At 43.3% G+C, this 17,474-nt stretch overlaps 1 long non-coding RNA gene across 1 annotated transcript; it reads right to left on the reverse strand.

Annotated features, from left to right (window-relative positions):
* Positions 1–1,408: 1,408 nt before the first annotated feature.
* On the reverse strand, positions 1,409–2,160 carry LOC123058445 (uncharacterized). Its single transcript, XR_006427204.1, has 2 exons — positions 1,860–2,160; positions 1,409–1,754 (listed from the first exon to the last, which is right to left on the reverse strand). It is a non-coding gene; the product is annotated as an uncharacterized lncRNA (long non-coding RNA).
* Between the last annotated feature and the right edge of the window lie 15,314 nt (positions 2,161–17,474).

Raw genomic sequence — 17,474 nt, forward strand, 5'->3', positions numbered from 1 at the left:
CATGCAAATTAAAATAATCCATATATTGGTCAAAATTAATTATTGACACACATCAAAGCACTTGTTGCTATGCATGTGACTCACCTAAAGAACTATAGAACTATGTAAGAATATGAGAATTTGGATAGTCAAATATCTAACAAAATATGAATACGAGTAGATAAGACTATAGTTGGGTCACCCTAAAAAAATATACTACAGTTGGATCAAGAAATGCAAGACATAATGTGTTCCAAGAATTATAGGTAATGAGTACAAAAATACAAATTTTGGAAATAAAACAGTAGACAACAACAATCACAACATTAGTAATTACGACGAGGGACATTAAGCATATGAAGATTCATCTTTTGGTTCCAGCATTAAGTAAATTTTAATTCTAGAGAGTCAAGGGTAATGAAATACTCCCTTTGATTTTTTTTCTAGTAAACTAACAAACCATCTTCAATCCCATATTAGCATTAGTTAGTGTAGTGGATTTAACCTGCACACAACGCCATTCATATTCAACATAGATTGATCAACTTTGTAGGATATTTCTGCACCAAAATTATCACCGAACTCAACAATACATTATCTCAAACCTGTTGTACTAACAAACAGCATTGAGTTTAATGAATGGGCACAACTGGTCTATACTCACACAAGTTCTTTCATGGTTCACCAGAACAAAATATGCAAAAAAAAAAGAAGGGAGAAAACAAACTTTTCTTTTGTTAATGTGTTTGCTCGTGAGAAAAAAGGTTCAGATATGTATACTATGAGATGAGTAATTATACAGTTCAAATTTATGAAGCAAAAAATCTGAGAACATATGAGATTGCAGGTCTTCAAAGGTAAGCAAAATTTGTTAAAAATAGTGCAATTGTAGCTGTCAAATAATGCTCAACCATCTCTCTTTCGCTCGGATGATATAGAGTAAGAATACTTAACACCTTGCATGAATTGCAACCATCAATAACAATACTTCATGATCCATGGAATATGGTCAAAACGGCTTCAGGAACATGTGTTAGGCAGATCAAGAAATATGGTGTATATAACAGGCCAAACACATGGCAGAATACAATGTTGATGCAACGCCGAACCCTTGGCGCCAGGAGTGTCGTTTACACATCGGTCTCCTTGATGTTGCCGCTTGAGGTGAATCCACTGCCCATCTCACATGAATAGCTGCTTCCGCTAGGACTGGCCGACCAGGTGGTGGGTTTTTGTTCTCCGTAAACTAATATAAGAGTATTTAGATCACTAAAGTAGTAATCTAAACGCTCTTATATTAGTTTACAGAGGGAGTAATAGATTGGCAGCAGAAGCACAAAATGGTGAAAATAGTTTGTTTGTTTTGTAGGAAAACTGAAAATTATTGTAGCCCATCATAATAAGTTTATAAGGTGTAGTACTGATTGGATAAATGAAAAATTCTGAACGATATCAAGGGTGTAATGACTTGAAACATTACATGCGTGCAAATATGATTTCTCATCCCTCGTCTACTCTATTTCTTACTCCACTTCCTTTATGTACATGAGAACATAACTCAGATTTTTTTTTTAAGAAATGCTACAAACAAACAGGGCAGAGAAGCATCCATCTCATGGGCAATATACTCTGTTCTCTGTAGGCAGCGGGCGGCAGCTGCTGGGCCTCAGGCTACCCGGCTGGTGCTACTACTTCTCGTAAGGCCGAGGAGGCTAGTTAGGCCTTGAGTTGCACGACGTGGAGGCGTGTTAAGTCTCGCGCGAACTCGAAATAGCCTGCACTTCCAACAAAAGATGAGCTGTGAGGTCTGCCAATCGTCCCTACCATCCGTTTCAGCTGTTGCAGGAAAAGGATTCCACATATGAGAGAAGGAGGCTCACCAGGAAAGAAGCACTCCTCAACTCAGTTCACCCTGCCAGCGAGGAAGAGGTCCGTCTAACAGCTGGCTGCCGGCGGCGGCCATTGCCGTCATGCAGGGCGGGGCTGGTGGAAAGGATGGTAGACTCATCTCTGCCTGCGTTGTCCATCACGTCGGTAGAAACCCATCGCAGTCGCCATGGGACTCCAAGCTCTCACATCGGTCGGCACCTAGTTCGCTCGACCATGGAGGCGCCGCCACGCGCGAGGCTGGCAGCGAACGAAAGCAGTGTCGTGAGCTTCTAAGTGTTTTAGGGTTTTCACTTTTGCATCGCACAGGAGCATATTATAGGCCCAGTAGGCCCAATTGAATCTCAGACGCCGAAAAAAACCATGAGAGCAGCGGCCCGAGAAGGTTAGCACTCGTTACGCGGACGTGGTCGCGCGATCGACGTGCCATTAGAAGCCAATCGGATGGCCAAGGAATCCTAAAGGGACAATCCAACGGATAAGAATGCTAATAACCTGAGAGGGCAGGAAAAGCGCTCGGTTATAATGTTCTTAAATAGAAACACAGAGCGCTCTCTCCGAACAGAGGAGCACACCGCGGCCCTCACAGCAGAAGCGCAAAGCAGCCTCTCAAGGTAATCAACCAGTTCGGCGTTTCAAAGCCCGGACACCTTCAAGCGCGCTCGGGGCAATCAGCAAGTAGACCGCCTGGCGCGATCTGAGCTCGCGTAGCAATACGGCGGCCACCCCAATCCCATCCCAACTGCGATATTCGTGCCACGCGTACATAATTACGCATTAAAAATACCATGGGCACAGGTGGGGAGGGGGGCACAACTGCGGCACGCCCCAAAACGCGGCCTAAACCGCACTAGGGGCTTCCCGTTTCGTTATTTTTCTTTTTTTTTCAGGACTTTAATCTCTGAAAACACTGTCCGGCAGAACTATTGCCGCACACATGATGCAGCAACCAAGGAGGCAGACAGCTACGTTATACCATGGAATTCCCAGGTTGATTACAGTAACGAGCGAAATATTCGATTTCATATCATTCCTCAGCTTGCCCTTGGAAAGGACATAGTCCTACTCTTTGCTTATCGCACTATCTGTATCACTCTGCTTTAACGCAATTTTTCAATAAACAATGCATGACATTACGACTATTATTGCATTCTTGTTATATATATATATATATATATATATATATATATATGTGTGTGTGTGTGTGTGTGTGTGTGTGTGTGTGTGTGTGTGTGTGTGTGTGTGTGTGTGTGTGTGTTCATTAATGACGCCTTGCAACCATACACTTTGGTACGGCCAATACACCAGGGGCTTACGTACCCCACAATGCGGTGTGAAAAGTCCGAACACTTTCACAAGTGCGGCACCCCGAACTTATAGCATTATATGCATCAGCTCCGAATCATGTCTTTGGTCAAATGTTGGGTTTGCCCGGCTCCTATGTTTTGGTACCTTACGTTCCGCTCTATCGGCTAAGGTAGCGCCAGGAAAACTACTGCGATTGTGCCCCGGTTCTGCTGGGTTCAGCACCTCAGTAGAGAAGGCTAAAACTGACTGTCATGATAAGGCGAGAGACTGGTTGCTGTTCGGCGAGGTTTTTCGAGTCCCTAAAGACTTATGCCGCTTAGGGCGAGGGGCCGGCCCTGTCCGGCTTACAGGCGTGTATCGCGCCCCGAATTCGGCCTTCCGAATACCAGGGGCTTCACCGAAATTTAAAATTATAGAATTCTATGGCTAAGTGAGAGTGATAAAGCATTATTAGTCCGGTTACCTTGTTCGTCGTGCTGAGCACCTCCCTCGAAGGACCCAAATATGGGAACAAGAGTGCTCAGGTTTATCCCGAACACCCCAACACTCGTGGCATGGGGGCAGAAGCCGAGGACTAGCCATCTCTCAGATTGGATAAACAGCCAAACAAAAGATAATATTTTAAATTCAAACAAGCGTTGCATAGCGCATATGAAACAAGTTTTCATAAATACAAGATAAAACGAGCAAGTTTACTCAAATATTACATATTTTGAACACTCATCCGCGATGAGACGGGCACCCGGCAGAACACCCTCGTAGTACATCTCGGAGTGGCGGTGCTCCTTACCCTCCGGCAGCCCCTCCTTGATCAGCTTCACGGCGTCTAGCTTGACCCACTGCAATTTCACATGGGCGAAAGTCCGGCGTGCACCTTTAATGCAGACGGATCACTTGACGACCTCCAGCCGCGGGCAGGCATCCACAAGCCGCCTCACCAGGCCGAAGAAGCTGTTCGAAAGGGCGTCGCCCGGCCACAGCCAGACTATAAAACTCTTCATGGCCTGATCGGCCGCCTTATGTAGCTCGACCATCTGCTTCAGCTGGTCGCTCGTTGGCACCGGATGTTCGGCCTCCGCATACTGAGACCATAACAGCTTCCCCGTCGAGCTTCCGTCCTTGGCCTGGTAAAATTGTGGCGGCATCGGACACACCGTGGGGCAAATCTGCGAATGCTCCTGAAGAGCTCCGGATCCGGGTAAGTAATCGGTAATTAACTTTTACATGTTTGCTTTGCATATAGAAAGCCTTACCCGCCGCTATCTTCTTCATCGTGTCGATCTCTTGGAGGGCCTTTTGGGCTTCGGCCTTGGCACTCTTTGCGCTCTCAAGGGACGCGACAAGCTCAGACTCTCACGTCTTCGAGTCAAGCTCCAATGCCTCGTGCTTTGTCACGAGAGCCTGGAGCTCTTGCTGCACCTCGCCCACCCGAGCCTCGTGCTTCTCTTGCTCGGTGCGCTCCTTGGCCGCTGTATCTTTGGCCTTGGTTAGCGCTTGCTTCAGGGTCGCCACCTCGGTCGTGGCCCCTGGCAAACATACAATGATCCTGTCATTTTGCAATCGCGTCTTTTTTATATATACATTTCTATAAACAGGGTATTACTTACCCTTGTTCTCCTCGAGCTGCCTCTTGGCAAGGCCGAGCTCTTTCTTGGACCCCTCGAGGTCCTGCTTCAGTACAGCGACCTCCGCAGTCAGTGCGGCGGACGCCAGGAGCGAAGCCTGTATATGCATATTGACACACTTATTAGACTCCTGCGATATTATTTGATCCTTTGTTCGGCTTTTCTTTGTGAACACCGAACAAAGCATCAGGGGCTACTGTCTATGCGGTAATATTACTACTACATTTTAAAACACTTACCTCAAAGCCTGTTAGAAGGCTGGCACAGGCTTCAGTCAATCCGCTCTTGGCGGACTGAACCTTCTGGATCACCGCACTCATGATAGTGCGGTGCTCCTCATCGATGGAAGCACTGCGAAGTGCTTCCAGCAGATTGTCCGGTGCCTCTGGATGGACAGAGGTCACCGGCACAGGTGTCTTGCTCCCCTTAGTAGGAGGCCGCCTGCCCGAGCCCGGAACAGCTGGAGGGTCCGGCACGGTGTTCGGCTGAGGGCCGAACTCGGAGCTCTTGGGGGCCCCGTCCCCTCGGCTCCCGGAGTCCGAAAGGTCGCCTTGAGGCGCCTCCGAGACTGTCTCCCCTCGATCCGGTGCCTCTTGAGACAACACCTCGGCGTCGTCGGCAGGATGAGGGGAGGTGGAGGTCGGGACTGGATCGCTATCCATGTCCGACGAGCCCAGGGAGCCGTCCGGTGATACCTCGATATTGGCTCGTGGCGGCCTGCATAATTATGTTCGGCGATTAGGGAAAGCAGTGCGACAAAGGAATCCTATGAGTTACTCTGGTATCCGAATACTTATGATCTCCTCGGGGGCTTGACCCCGGGCAACCACTCGTCTTCGCCTTCGTCGGCGGAGGTGGAACTGTCCGGAAGGAGAGTCCTTCCCTTCTTGGACCCTCCGGCCTCCCCGGTTGGGGCGACCTTCCTTTTCTTGTCTCCCCCAGTCGGTGGGGGAGCACCTTCTTCTTCCTCTTCCTCGTCTTCAGGGGAAGAGTGCGCCACAGAGTCATTGGACGGTGAGTCCGACGACGCCTGGCGTCGGGAACTCTTTCGGGTTCTCTTGGCCTTCTTGGTCTTCTCCGGCACCTTATAAGGGGCCGGAGTCAGCATCTTCGCCAGAAGAGCGTCTACGGGGCCTTTGGGCAAAGGAGCCGGACAGTCGATCTGTCCGGCCATCTTCTGCCAGTCCTGTCAAAGGTCGGGAGTTTAGATCCCGCATAGAGTCAATCTATATAAAATAAGTATCCTGTGAAAGATAAAGCAGCTTACCGCACTGGCTTGGCACTTCGCGCTAAATCCGCGATCCTCGGTAATAGGGGGGACCTCGGCACTTTTGAACAGCACCCTCCAGGCGTCTTCATGAGTCGTGTCGAAGAGCCTGTTCAGAGTTCGGTGCTGCGCCGGATTGAACTCCTACAAGTTGAACTCCCGTTGCTGGCACGGGAGTATCCGGCGGATGAGCATAACTTGGACTATGTTGACAAGCTTGAGCTTCTTTTCCACCATGTTTTGAATACATGTTTGGAGTCTGGTCAGCTCTTTCGAATTACCCCAGGATAGGCCCTTCTCTTTCCAGGAGGTGAGCCGCGTGGGGATACCAGATCGGAACTCGGGGGCCGCTGCCCATGCAGGGTCGCGCGGCTCGGTGATATAGAACCACCCCGATTGCCACCCCTTTATGGTTTCCACAAAGGAGCCCTCGAGCCATGTTATGTTGGGCATCTTGCCCACCATGGTGCCTCCGCACTCCGCCTGGCGGCCGCCCACCACCTTCGGCTTGCCATTGAAGGTCTTCAGCCATAAGCCGAAGTGGGGCTTGATGCGGAGGAAGGCCTCGCACACGACGATAAACGCCGAGATGTTGAGGATGAAGTTCGGGGCCAAATCGTGGAATCCAGGCCATAATAAAATATGAGCCCCCGGACGAAGGGATGGAGAGGGAACCCCAGTCCGCGGAGGAAATGGGTGAGGAATACTACCCTTTCATGGGGCCTGGGGGTGGGGATGAGCTGCTCCTCATCTGGGAGCCGGTGTGCAATGTCGTCGGGCAGGTATCCGGCTCTCCTCAGTTTCTTGATGTCTCCCTCCGCGACGGAGGAGACCATCCACTTGCCTCCCGCTCCGGACATGATTGGAGAAGGTCGAGGTAGGAAGTGCGGACTTGGGCGCTAGAGCTCGAGTGTGCGAAAACGGATGAGCAAAGGAGGAAGAAGGCGTGGATAGAAAGGTGAATCCTTATCCCTTTATATGGGCGGACGAAACTAAGCGTCCCCACTCGCCTGATAAAACTCGCTTATCCCCCAAGCACTGCAATTGATGGCGTGGTTGGGTTACCCACGCCCGTATTGATGAGAATCCCGTAATAAGGGGACACGATCTCTGCTTTGACAAGACGTGTCGAAAAACTGCCTCGCGTTATGTGCGGGGCTGGTTAAAAGAAACGGTTCGAATAATCACCGGGCCATGACATAACGTCATGTTGCCAAAACAAGGCAGCAAATTAGATCTACGAAAATATTATTCTCTCTATCGTGGAATGTGGAACTTATTTTGCAGGGTCGGACACTATCCTCGTATTCAAATTCTTCTATGGTGTATTCGGAGAAGGAACCCGCCTTGCAATGCCGAAGACAATACTGCACGCCGGACTCATTGTCATTGAAGTCTGGTTCAGGGGCTACTGAGGGAGTCCTGGATTAGGGGGTCTTCGGACAGCCGGACTATCTCCATTGGCCAGACTGTTAGACTATGAAGATACAAGATTCAAGACTTCGTCTCGTGTCCGGATGGGACTCTACTTGGCGGGGAAGGCAAGCTAGACAATACGTATATGGATATCTCCTCCTTTGTAACTGACCTTGTGTAACCCTAACCCTCTCCGGTGTCTATATAAACCGAAGGGTTTTAGTCCGTAGGACAACAACCATAACATACAATCATACCATAGGCTAGCTTCTAGGGTTTAGCCACTCCGATCTCATGGTAGATCTACTCTTCTACTACCCATATCATCAATATCAATCAAGCAGGACGTAGGGTTTTACCTCCACCAAGAGGGCCCGAACCTGGGTAAAACATCGTGTCCCCTGCCTCCTGTTACCATCCGGCCTAGACGCATAGTTCGGGACCCCCTACCCGAGATCCGCCGATTTTGACACCGACAGGGCCCACGAGGCAGGGGGCGCGCCCTAGGGGGGGGGCGCCCCCACCCTCGTGACCACCTCGTGGCTTTCTTGACGGGGGGGGGGGGGGTCCAAGTCTCCTGGATCTTATCTGATGAGAAAATCACGTTTCCGAAGATTTTATTCCGTTTGGACTCCGTTTGATATTTTGTTTCTCTAAAACACTGAAATAGGCAAAAAACAGCAATTCTGGGCTGGGCCTCCAGTTAATAGGTTAGTCCCAAAAATAATATAAAAGTGGAAAATAAAGCCCAATATAGTCCAAAACAGTAGATAATATAGCATGGAGCAATCAAAAATTATAGATACGTTGGAGACGTATCAAGCATCCCCAAGCTTAATTCCTGCTTGTCCTCGAGTAGGTAAATGATAAAAAGAGAATTTTTGATGCGGAGTGCTACTTCGCATAATTTTAATGTAATTCTTCTTAATTGTGGTATGAATATTCAAATCCGAAAGATTCAAGACAAAAGTTCATATTGACATAAAAATGATAATACTTCAAGCATACTAACTAAGCAATTATGTCTTCTCAAAATAACATGGCCAAAGAAAGTTCATCCCTACAAAATCATATAGTTTAGTCATGTTTCATTTTCGTCGCACAAGAATGCTTTCATCATGCACAACCCTGATGACAAGCCAAGCAATTGTTTCGTACTTTAGTAATCTCAAACCTATAGACTTTCATGCAATACATGAGCGCGAGCCATGGATATAGCACTATGGGTGGAATAGAGTATAGTGAGGGGGGATATGTGGAGAAGACAAAAAGGGAGAAAGTCTCACATCAACGAGGCTAATCAATGGGCTATGGAGATGCCCACTGATTGATGTTAATGCAAGGAGTAGGGATTTCCATGCAACGGATGCACTAGAGCTATAAATGTATGAAAGCTCAACAAAAGAAACTAGTGGGTGTGCATCCAACTTGCTTGTTCACGAAGACCTAGGGCACTTGAGGAGGCCCATTGTTGGAATATACAAGCCAAGTTCTATAATGAAAAATTTCCACTAGTATATGAAAGTGATAACATGAGAGACTCTCTACTATGAAGATCATGGTACTACTTTGAAGCACAAGTGTGGTAAAAGGATAGTAACATTGTCCCTTCTCTCTTTTTCTCTCATTTTTTTGGGACTTTTATTTTTTTATGGCCTTTCTTTTTTTGGGCCTTCTCTTTTTTTGGCCTTTTATTTATTTATTCCTCACTTGGTACAATGCTCTAATAATGATGATCATCACACTTCCATTTATTTACAACTCAATGATTACAACTCGATACTAGAACAAGATGACTCTATATGAATGCCTCCGGCGGTGTACCGGGATATGCAATGAATCAAGAGTGGCATGTATGAAAGAATTATGAATGGTGGCTTTGCCACAAATACGATGTCAACTACATGATCATGCAAAGCAATGTGACAATGATGATGCGTGTCATAATAAACGGAACGGTGGAAAGTTGCATGGCAATATATCTCGGAATGGCTATGGAAATGCCATGATAGGTAGGTATGGTGGCTGTTTTGAGGAAGATATAAGGAGGTTTATGTGTGAAAGAGTGTATCATATCACAGGGTTTGGATGCACCGGCGAAGTTTGCGCCAACTCTCAATGTGAGAAAGGGCAATGCACGGTACCGAAGAGGCTAGCAAGGATGGAAGGGTGAGAGTGCGTATAATCCATGGATTCAACATTAGTCATAAAGAACTCACATACTTATTGCAAAAATCTACAAGTCATCAAAAACCTCGGCACTACGCGCATGCTCCTAGAGGGATAGATTGGTAGGAAAAGACCATCGCTCGTCCCCGACCGCCACTCATAAGGAAGACAATCAAATAACACCTCATGTTTAAAATTTGTTGCATAACATTTACCATATGTGCATGCTACGGGACTTGCAAACTTGAACACAAGTATTTCTCAATTTCACAACTACTCAACTAGCATGACTTTGATATTATTACCTCCATATCTCAAAACAATCATCAATCATCAAACTTTTCTTAGTATTCAACACACTCATAAGATAGTTTTATTATTAATCTTGCATACCAAGCATATTAAGATTTTAAGCAAATTACCATGCTATTAAGACTCTCAAAATAATCTAAGTGAAGCATGAGAGATCAATAGTTTCTATAAAACAAATCCACCACCGTGCTCTAAAAGATATAACTGAAGCACTAGAGCAAAACTATAAAGCTCAAAAGATATAAGTGAAGCAAATAGAGTATTCTATCAAATTTCAAATCATGTATGGCTCTCTCAAAAGGTGTGTACAGCAAGGATGATTGTGGTAGACTAAAAAGCAAAGACTCAAATCATAAAAGACGCTCCAAGCAAAACACATATCATGTGGTGAATAAAAATATAGCTCCAAGTAAAGTTACCGATAGAAGTAGACGAAAGAGGGGATGCCTTCCGGGGCATCCCCAAGCTTTGGCTTTTAGGTGTCCTTAGATTATCTTGGGGGTTCCATGGTCATCCCCAAGCTTAGGCTCTTGCCACTCCTTGTTCCATAATCCATCAAATCTTTACCCAAAACTGGAAAACTTCACAACACAAAACTTAAAATAGAAAATCTCGTGAGCTCCGTTAGCAAAAGAAAACAAAAGACCACTTCAAGGTACTATAATGAAATCATTCCTTATTTATATTGGTGTTATACCTACAGTATTCAACTTCTCTATGGATTATAAACTATTTTACTAGCCATAGATTCATCAAAATAAGCAAACAACACATGAAAAACAGAATCTGTCAAAAATAGAACAGTCTGTAGTAATCTGTAGCTAGCGCAAAATATGGAACCCCAAAAATTCTAAAATAAACTGCTGGACGTGAGGAATTTATATATTAAACATCTGCAAAAGGAATTAACTAAATAGAACTTTCCAAATAAAAATGACAGCAGTTCTCGTGAGCGCTAAAGTTTCTGTTTTTTACAGCAAGTTCAACAAGACTTTCCCCAAGTCTTCCCAACGGTTCTACTTGGCACAAACACTAATTAAACATAAAAACACAACCAAAACAGAGGCTAGATAAGTTATTTATTACTAAACAGGAGCAAAAAGCAATGAATAAAAATAAAATTGGGTTGCCTCCCAACAAGCGCTATCGTTTAACTCCCCTAGCTAGGCATAACGAGCAAGAATAGATCTAGGTATTGCCATCTTTGGTAGGAAATCCATAAGTGGCTCTCATGATAGATTCATATGGCAATTTTATTTTCTTTCTAGGGAAGTGTTCCATGCCCTTTTTTAATGGAAATTGAAATCTAATATTCCCTTCCTTCATATCAATAATTGCACCAACCGTTCTAAGGAAAGGTCTACCGAGAATAATAGGGCAAGAAGGATTACAATCTATATCAAGAATGATAAAATCTACGGGTACATAATTCCTATTTACAACAATAAGAACATCATTAATTCTTCCCATATGTTTCTTAATAGTGGAATCCTCAAGATGCAAGTTTAGAGAACAATCATCAAAATCACGGAAATCTAGCAAATCACACAAAGTTTTGGGAATAGTAGAGACACTAGCACCCAAATCACACAAAGCATAGAACTCATAATTTTTAATTTTAATTTTAATAGTAGGTTCCCACTCATCATAAATTTTTCTAGGGATAGAAACTTTCAACTCAAGTTTTTCTTCATAAGATTGCATGAAGGCATCAACTATATGTTCAGTAAAGGCTTTATTTTGACTATAAGCATGAGGAGAATTTAGCACGGATTGCAACAAGGAAATACAATCAATCAAAGAGCAATTTTCATAATTAAATTCCTTGAAATCCAATATAGTGGGTTTAGCAACATCTAGAGTTTTATTTCTTTTAATCCCACTTTCATCAATTTCATCATCAAGATCTAAATACTCCGAATTTTTAGAACGCCTTCTAGGTAAAGGTGGATCATATTCAGTTTCATCAAGATTTATATTGCAAAACAAAGATTTAATAGGATACACATCAATAACTTTTAGATCTTCATCTTAATTTTCATAGGAATTGGAAGAACACGCTTTAATAAAGGCATCTTTCATAGCACGCGTCCTAGGGGTTCTTTCCTTGCACTCATCAATGGAAATCCTCATGGCTTTGAGAGACTCATTGATATCATGCTTAGGAGGAATAGATCTAAGCTTTAAAGAATCAATCTCAAGAGAAATTCTATCAACGTTCCTAGCCAAATCATCAATCTTAAGCAATTTCTCTTCAATCATAGCATTAAAATTCTTTTGCGAAGTAATAAATTGTTTAATATTAGATTCAAAATCATAGGGCATCTTATTATAATTTCCATATGAATTATTGTAGGAATTTCCATAATTATTAGAAGGATTACTAGGATAAGGCCTAGGATTAAAATTCCCTCTATGCGCGTTGTTACCAAAATTATTCCTACCAACAAAATTCACATCCATAGATTCATTATTATTCTCAATCAAAGTAGACAAAGGCATATCATTAGGATCAGAAGAGACACTCTTAGTAGCAAGTAATTTCATAAGCTCATCCATATTTCCACTCAAAACATTAATTTCCTCTATCGCATGCACTTTTTTATTAGTAGATTTTTCAGTGTGCCATTGAGAATAATTAACCATAATATTATCTAGGAGTTTAGTAGCATCTCCTAAAGTGATTTCCATAAAAGTGCCTCCCACGGCTGAATCTAAAAGATTTCTAGAATCAAAATTCAATCCGGCATAAATTTTTTGTATAATCATCCACAAATTCAAACCATGAGTAGGGCAATTACGTATCATTAATTTCATTCTCTCCCAAGCTTGTGCAACATGTTCATGATCAAGTTGCTTAAAATTCATAATATCGTTTCTAAGAGATATGATCTTAGCGGGAGGAAAATACTTAGAGATAAAAGCATCTTTGCACTTGTTCCATGAATCAATACTATTTTTAGGCAAAGTTGAAAACCAAGCTTTAGCACGATCTCTAAGTGAAAAAGGAAATAGCTTCAATTTAACAATATCATTATCGACATCTTTATTCTTTTGCATGTCACACAAATCAACGAAGCTATTGAGATGGGTAGCGGCATCTTCACTAGGAAGGCCGGAAAACGGATCTTTCATGACAAGATTCAGCAAAGCAACATTAATTTCACAAGATTCGGCATCGGTAACAGGAGCAATCGGAGTGCTAAGGAAATCATTATTGTTGGTATTGGTGAAGTCACACAATTTGGTATTATCTTGAGACATCGCGACAAACAAGCAAACTAACACACAAGCAAACAAAAAGCAAATGGGCAAAAAGAGGAAAATAGAGAGGGAGGATAGAGAGAGAGAGGGCAAATAAAATGGCAAGGGTGAAGTGGGGGAGAGGAAAATGAGAGGCAAATGGCAAATAATGTAATGCGGGAGATAGGGATTGTGATGGGTACTTGGTATGTTAACTTTTGTGTAGACTCCCCGGCAACGGCGCCAGAAATTCTTCTTGCTACCTCTTGAGCACTGCGTTGGATTTCCCCGAAGAGGAGAGGATGATGCAACAAAGTAGCGTAAGTATTTCCCTCAGTTTTTGAGAACCAAGGTATCAATCCAGTAGGAGGCTACGCTTCAAGTCCCTTGGACCTACACAAAACAATAGCTCAACGCAACCAACGCGCTTAGGGGTTGTCAATCCCTTCACGGTCACTTACGAAAGTGAGATCTGATAGAGATATGATAAATAAATTTTTTGGTAATTTTGGTATAAAGATGCAAAGTAAAAAGTAAAAGCAAAGCAATAATAAAGTGATGGAGATTGATATGATAAGAAAGAGACCCGGGGGCCATAGGTTTCACTAGTGGCTTCTCTCAAGAGCATAAGTATTCTACGGTGGGTGAACAAATTACTGTTGAGAAATTGAAAGAATTGAGCATAGTTATGAGAATATCTAGGTATGATCATGTATATAGGCATCACGTCCAAGACAAGTAGACCGAAACGATTCTGCATCTACTACTATTACTCCAATCATCGACCGCTATCCAACATGCATCTAGAGTATTAAGTTAAAAACAGAGTAACGCCTTAATCAAGAGGACATGATGTAGAGGGATAGTTTCATGCAATATGATAAAAACCCCACCTTGTTATCCTCGATGGCAACGATACAATACGTGCCTTGCTGCCCCTTCTGTCACTGGGAAAGGACATCGCAAGATCGAACCCAAAGCTAAGCACTTCTCCCATGGCAAGAAAAACCAATCTAGTAGGCCAAACCAAACTGATAATTCAAAGAGACTTGCAAAGATAACCAATCATACATAAAAGAATTCAGAGAAGATTCAAATATTATTCATAGATAAACTGGATCATAAACCCACAATTCATCGGTCTCAACAAACACACCGCAAAAAGAAGATTACATCGAATAGATCTCCACGAGAGAGGGGGAGAACATTGTATTGAGATCCAAAAAGAGAGAAGAAGCCATCTAGCTACTAGCTATGGACCCGTAGGTCTGAAGTAAACTACTCACATTTCATCGAAGAGGCTTGGATAATGATGTAGAAGCCCTCCGTGATTGATGCCCCCTCCGGCGGAGCTCCGGAACAGGCCCCAAGATGGGATCTCATGGATACAGAAAGTTGCGGCGGCGGAATTAGGTTTTTGGCTCCGTCCCCGATTGTTTGGGGGTACGTGGATATATATAGGAGGAAGAAGTACGTCAGTGGAGCTCCGAGGGGCCCACGAGGTAGGGGCGCGCCCTAGGGGGGCGGCGCCCCCCACCCTCGTGACCACCTCGTGGCTTTCTTGACAGGGGGTCCAAGTCTCCTGGATCTTATCTGATGAGAAAATCACGTTTCCGAATATTTTATCCCGTTTGGACTCCATTTGATATTATGTTTCTCCGAAACACCGAAATAGGCAAAAAAACAGCAATTCTGGGCTGGGCCGCCGGTTAATAGGTTAGTCCCAAAAATAATATAAAAGTGGAAAATAAAGCCCAATATAGTCCAAAACAGATAGCATGGAGCAATCAAAAATTATAGATACGTTGGAGACGTATCAGTGTACCCTTTTTGAATACTGCAGGGGCTGTTATTGGTTGCAAGAAAAGCAAGGTCACTTTTGATATCAATGGTAATGAGTGCACTTTCCGGAGAAACAATTTCAAGTGAATAGTATAATGTTTTTAAAAAGGCTCCAACAATTACTATTGGAAGGTTCCAACTTCCCCTTCTTCCAAAAAGAAATATGAAATACTTATTGTTGGGGATGTGCATATCCTCTTGAGGTAACTTAGTGTTTTACGAAAGTTCTTCGGGTTCATGCTAATCGAAAGTGGTTGTTAATAAGACTTAATCAAACATATTAATGGATTATTTTTGAGAGTCATGTGGTCGATGAATTTAGTAAGCATAACCTTTTGTACCCAGTTTATATTTTTTGTTATTTTTAGTTAAATACAATAAAATGCCATGAATATCCTGTTTTCTGAATTATCCGTGCAATAAAAAGTGCCCAAAAATGGAAGTGCTCAGAATGACCTGAAATTTTAACACAATTTTTTCGGAATATTTGAGAATTTTTGGTACTAAAAACACCACAGGGGGTGCCCCAGCTACCCACTAGGCACCAGGGCGTGCCACACCCACCTAGCGCGCCCTGGTGGGTAGTGGGCCCCACAAACACTCCCTCAATTACCTCTTTATCTCACATCATCACCTACCTCCACAAAAAATCTCTGTAGCTCTCTCTCATGTTCTTGCTCTCAAACCCACAAATTTTGATCTCCTTGCTCGGAGCTCTGTTTCCGAAAATATTTTGGGGGATTGCTACTTTGTATGTGACTCCTCCATTGCTCCAATTAGTTTTTGTTCTAGTGGTGTATATTTGGAGTAATTATCTACTCTTGGTGCTACTATAAATGAGCTTGCATGTTGAATTCTTTGAGTTCCAAGTAGTTTGAATGCTTGATATAGCCTCTAGACATCCATATGAGTAGTTGCTATCAATCTTGTGAAGTTTTCTTGATATCATTCTTGTGGCCAAAATTTTAGAAATTGTTCCTAGATAAAATGCACCTCTTTAGGAGGAGTTCTTCGAAGCGAAGGTCTTCGAGGCATTATCGAGTGAGAGCTCGAAACGACAAGCCTATGATAAACCAAGGGTAAGTTCGGTGCGGGATACCGACACCAGATCGTGCCTATGGTCGTGTGACGAGTTCATGATAGGTGCGGGCATTAAAGAAGAATTTGATCAGTATGTTCACAACACTGAGCTCGCACCCTTCATCACAGATAAGTGTACTCAACATTACAACTTTACTGAATCGTTCACCAAAAAAATTTAAGTATCATTCTCGTGAATTCAGAGTCTCATTTTGCCTTTATGATAGAACCTTTAGTATTACTTTAGAAGAATTCTATGATGCATGAAAAATTCCATATTGAGGCTTGCTAGATGAACCACAAAAATCTGACTATGAGATGTTCCTGAGCAGCCTCTGTTTGAAGGAAATATGCCCGAGAGGCAATAATAAAGTTATTGTTTTATATTTCCTTATATCATGATAAATTTTTATTATTCATGCTAGAATTGTACTAACCGGAAACTTGATACATGTGTGGATACATAGACAAAACATCGTGTCCCTAGTAAGCCTCTACTAGACTAGTTCGTTAATCAAAGATGGTTAAGTTTCCTAACCATAGACATGTGTTGTCATTTGATGAATGGGATCACATCATTAGGAGAATGATGTGATGGACAAGACCCATCCGTTAGCTTAGCATGTTGATCGTATAGTTTTATTACTATTGCTTTCTTCATGTCAAATACATATTCCTTCGAATATGAGATTATGCAACTCCCGAATAACGGAGGAATACCTTGTGTGCTATCAAATGTCACAACGTAGATGGGTGATTATAAAGATTCTCTACAGGTATCTCCGAAGGAGTTTGTTGGGTTGGCATAGATCAAAATTAGCATTTGCTACTCTGAGTATCGAAGATGTATCTCTGGGCCCTCTCGGTAATGCACATCATAATAAGCCTTGCAAGCAATGTGACTAATGAGTTAGTTGCGGGATGATGTGTTACGGAACAAGTAAAGAGACTTTCCGGTAACGAGATTGAACTAGGTATGAAGATACCGACGATCGAATCTCGGGCAAGTAATATACCGATGACAAAGGGAATGCCGTATGTTGTCATTACGGTACAACCGATAAAGATCTTCGTAGAATATGTGGGAACCAATATGAGCATCCAGGTTCCGCTATTTGTTATTGGGCGGAGAGGTGTCTCTTTCATGTCTACATAGTTCTCGAACCCATAGGGTCCGCATGCTTAACGTTCGATGACGATTTTGTATTATATGATTTATGTGATTTGGTGACCGAATATTGTTCGGAGTCCCAGATGAGATCACGGACATGACGAGGAGTCTCTAAATGGCCGAGAGGTAAAGATTGATATATAGGACGATGATATTCGGACACCGGAAGTGTTCC

This window comes from Triticum aestivum, chromosome 3A (assembly GCF_018294505.1).
Source record: "Triticum aestivum cultivar Chinese Spring chromosome 3A, IWGSC CS RefSeq v2.1, whole genome shotgun sequence".
In the NCBI taxonomy this organism is placed as follows: Eukaryota; Viridiplantae; Streptophyta; class Magnoliopsida; order Poales; family Poaceae; genus Triticum; species Triticum aestivum.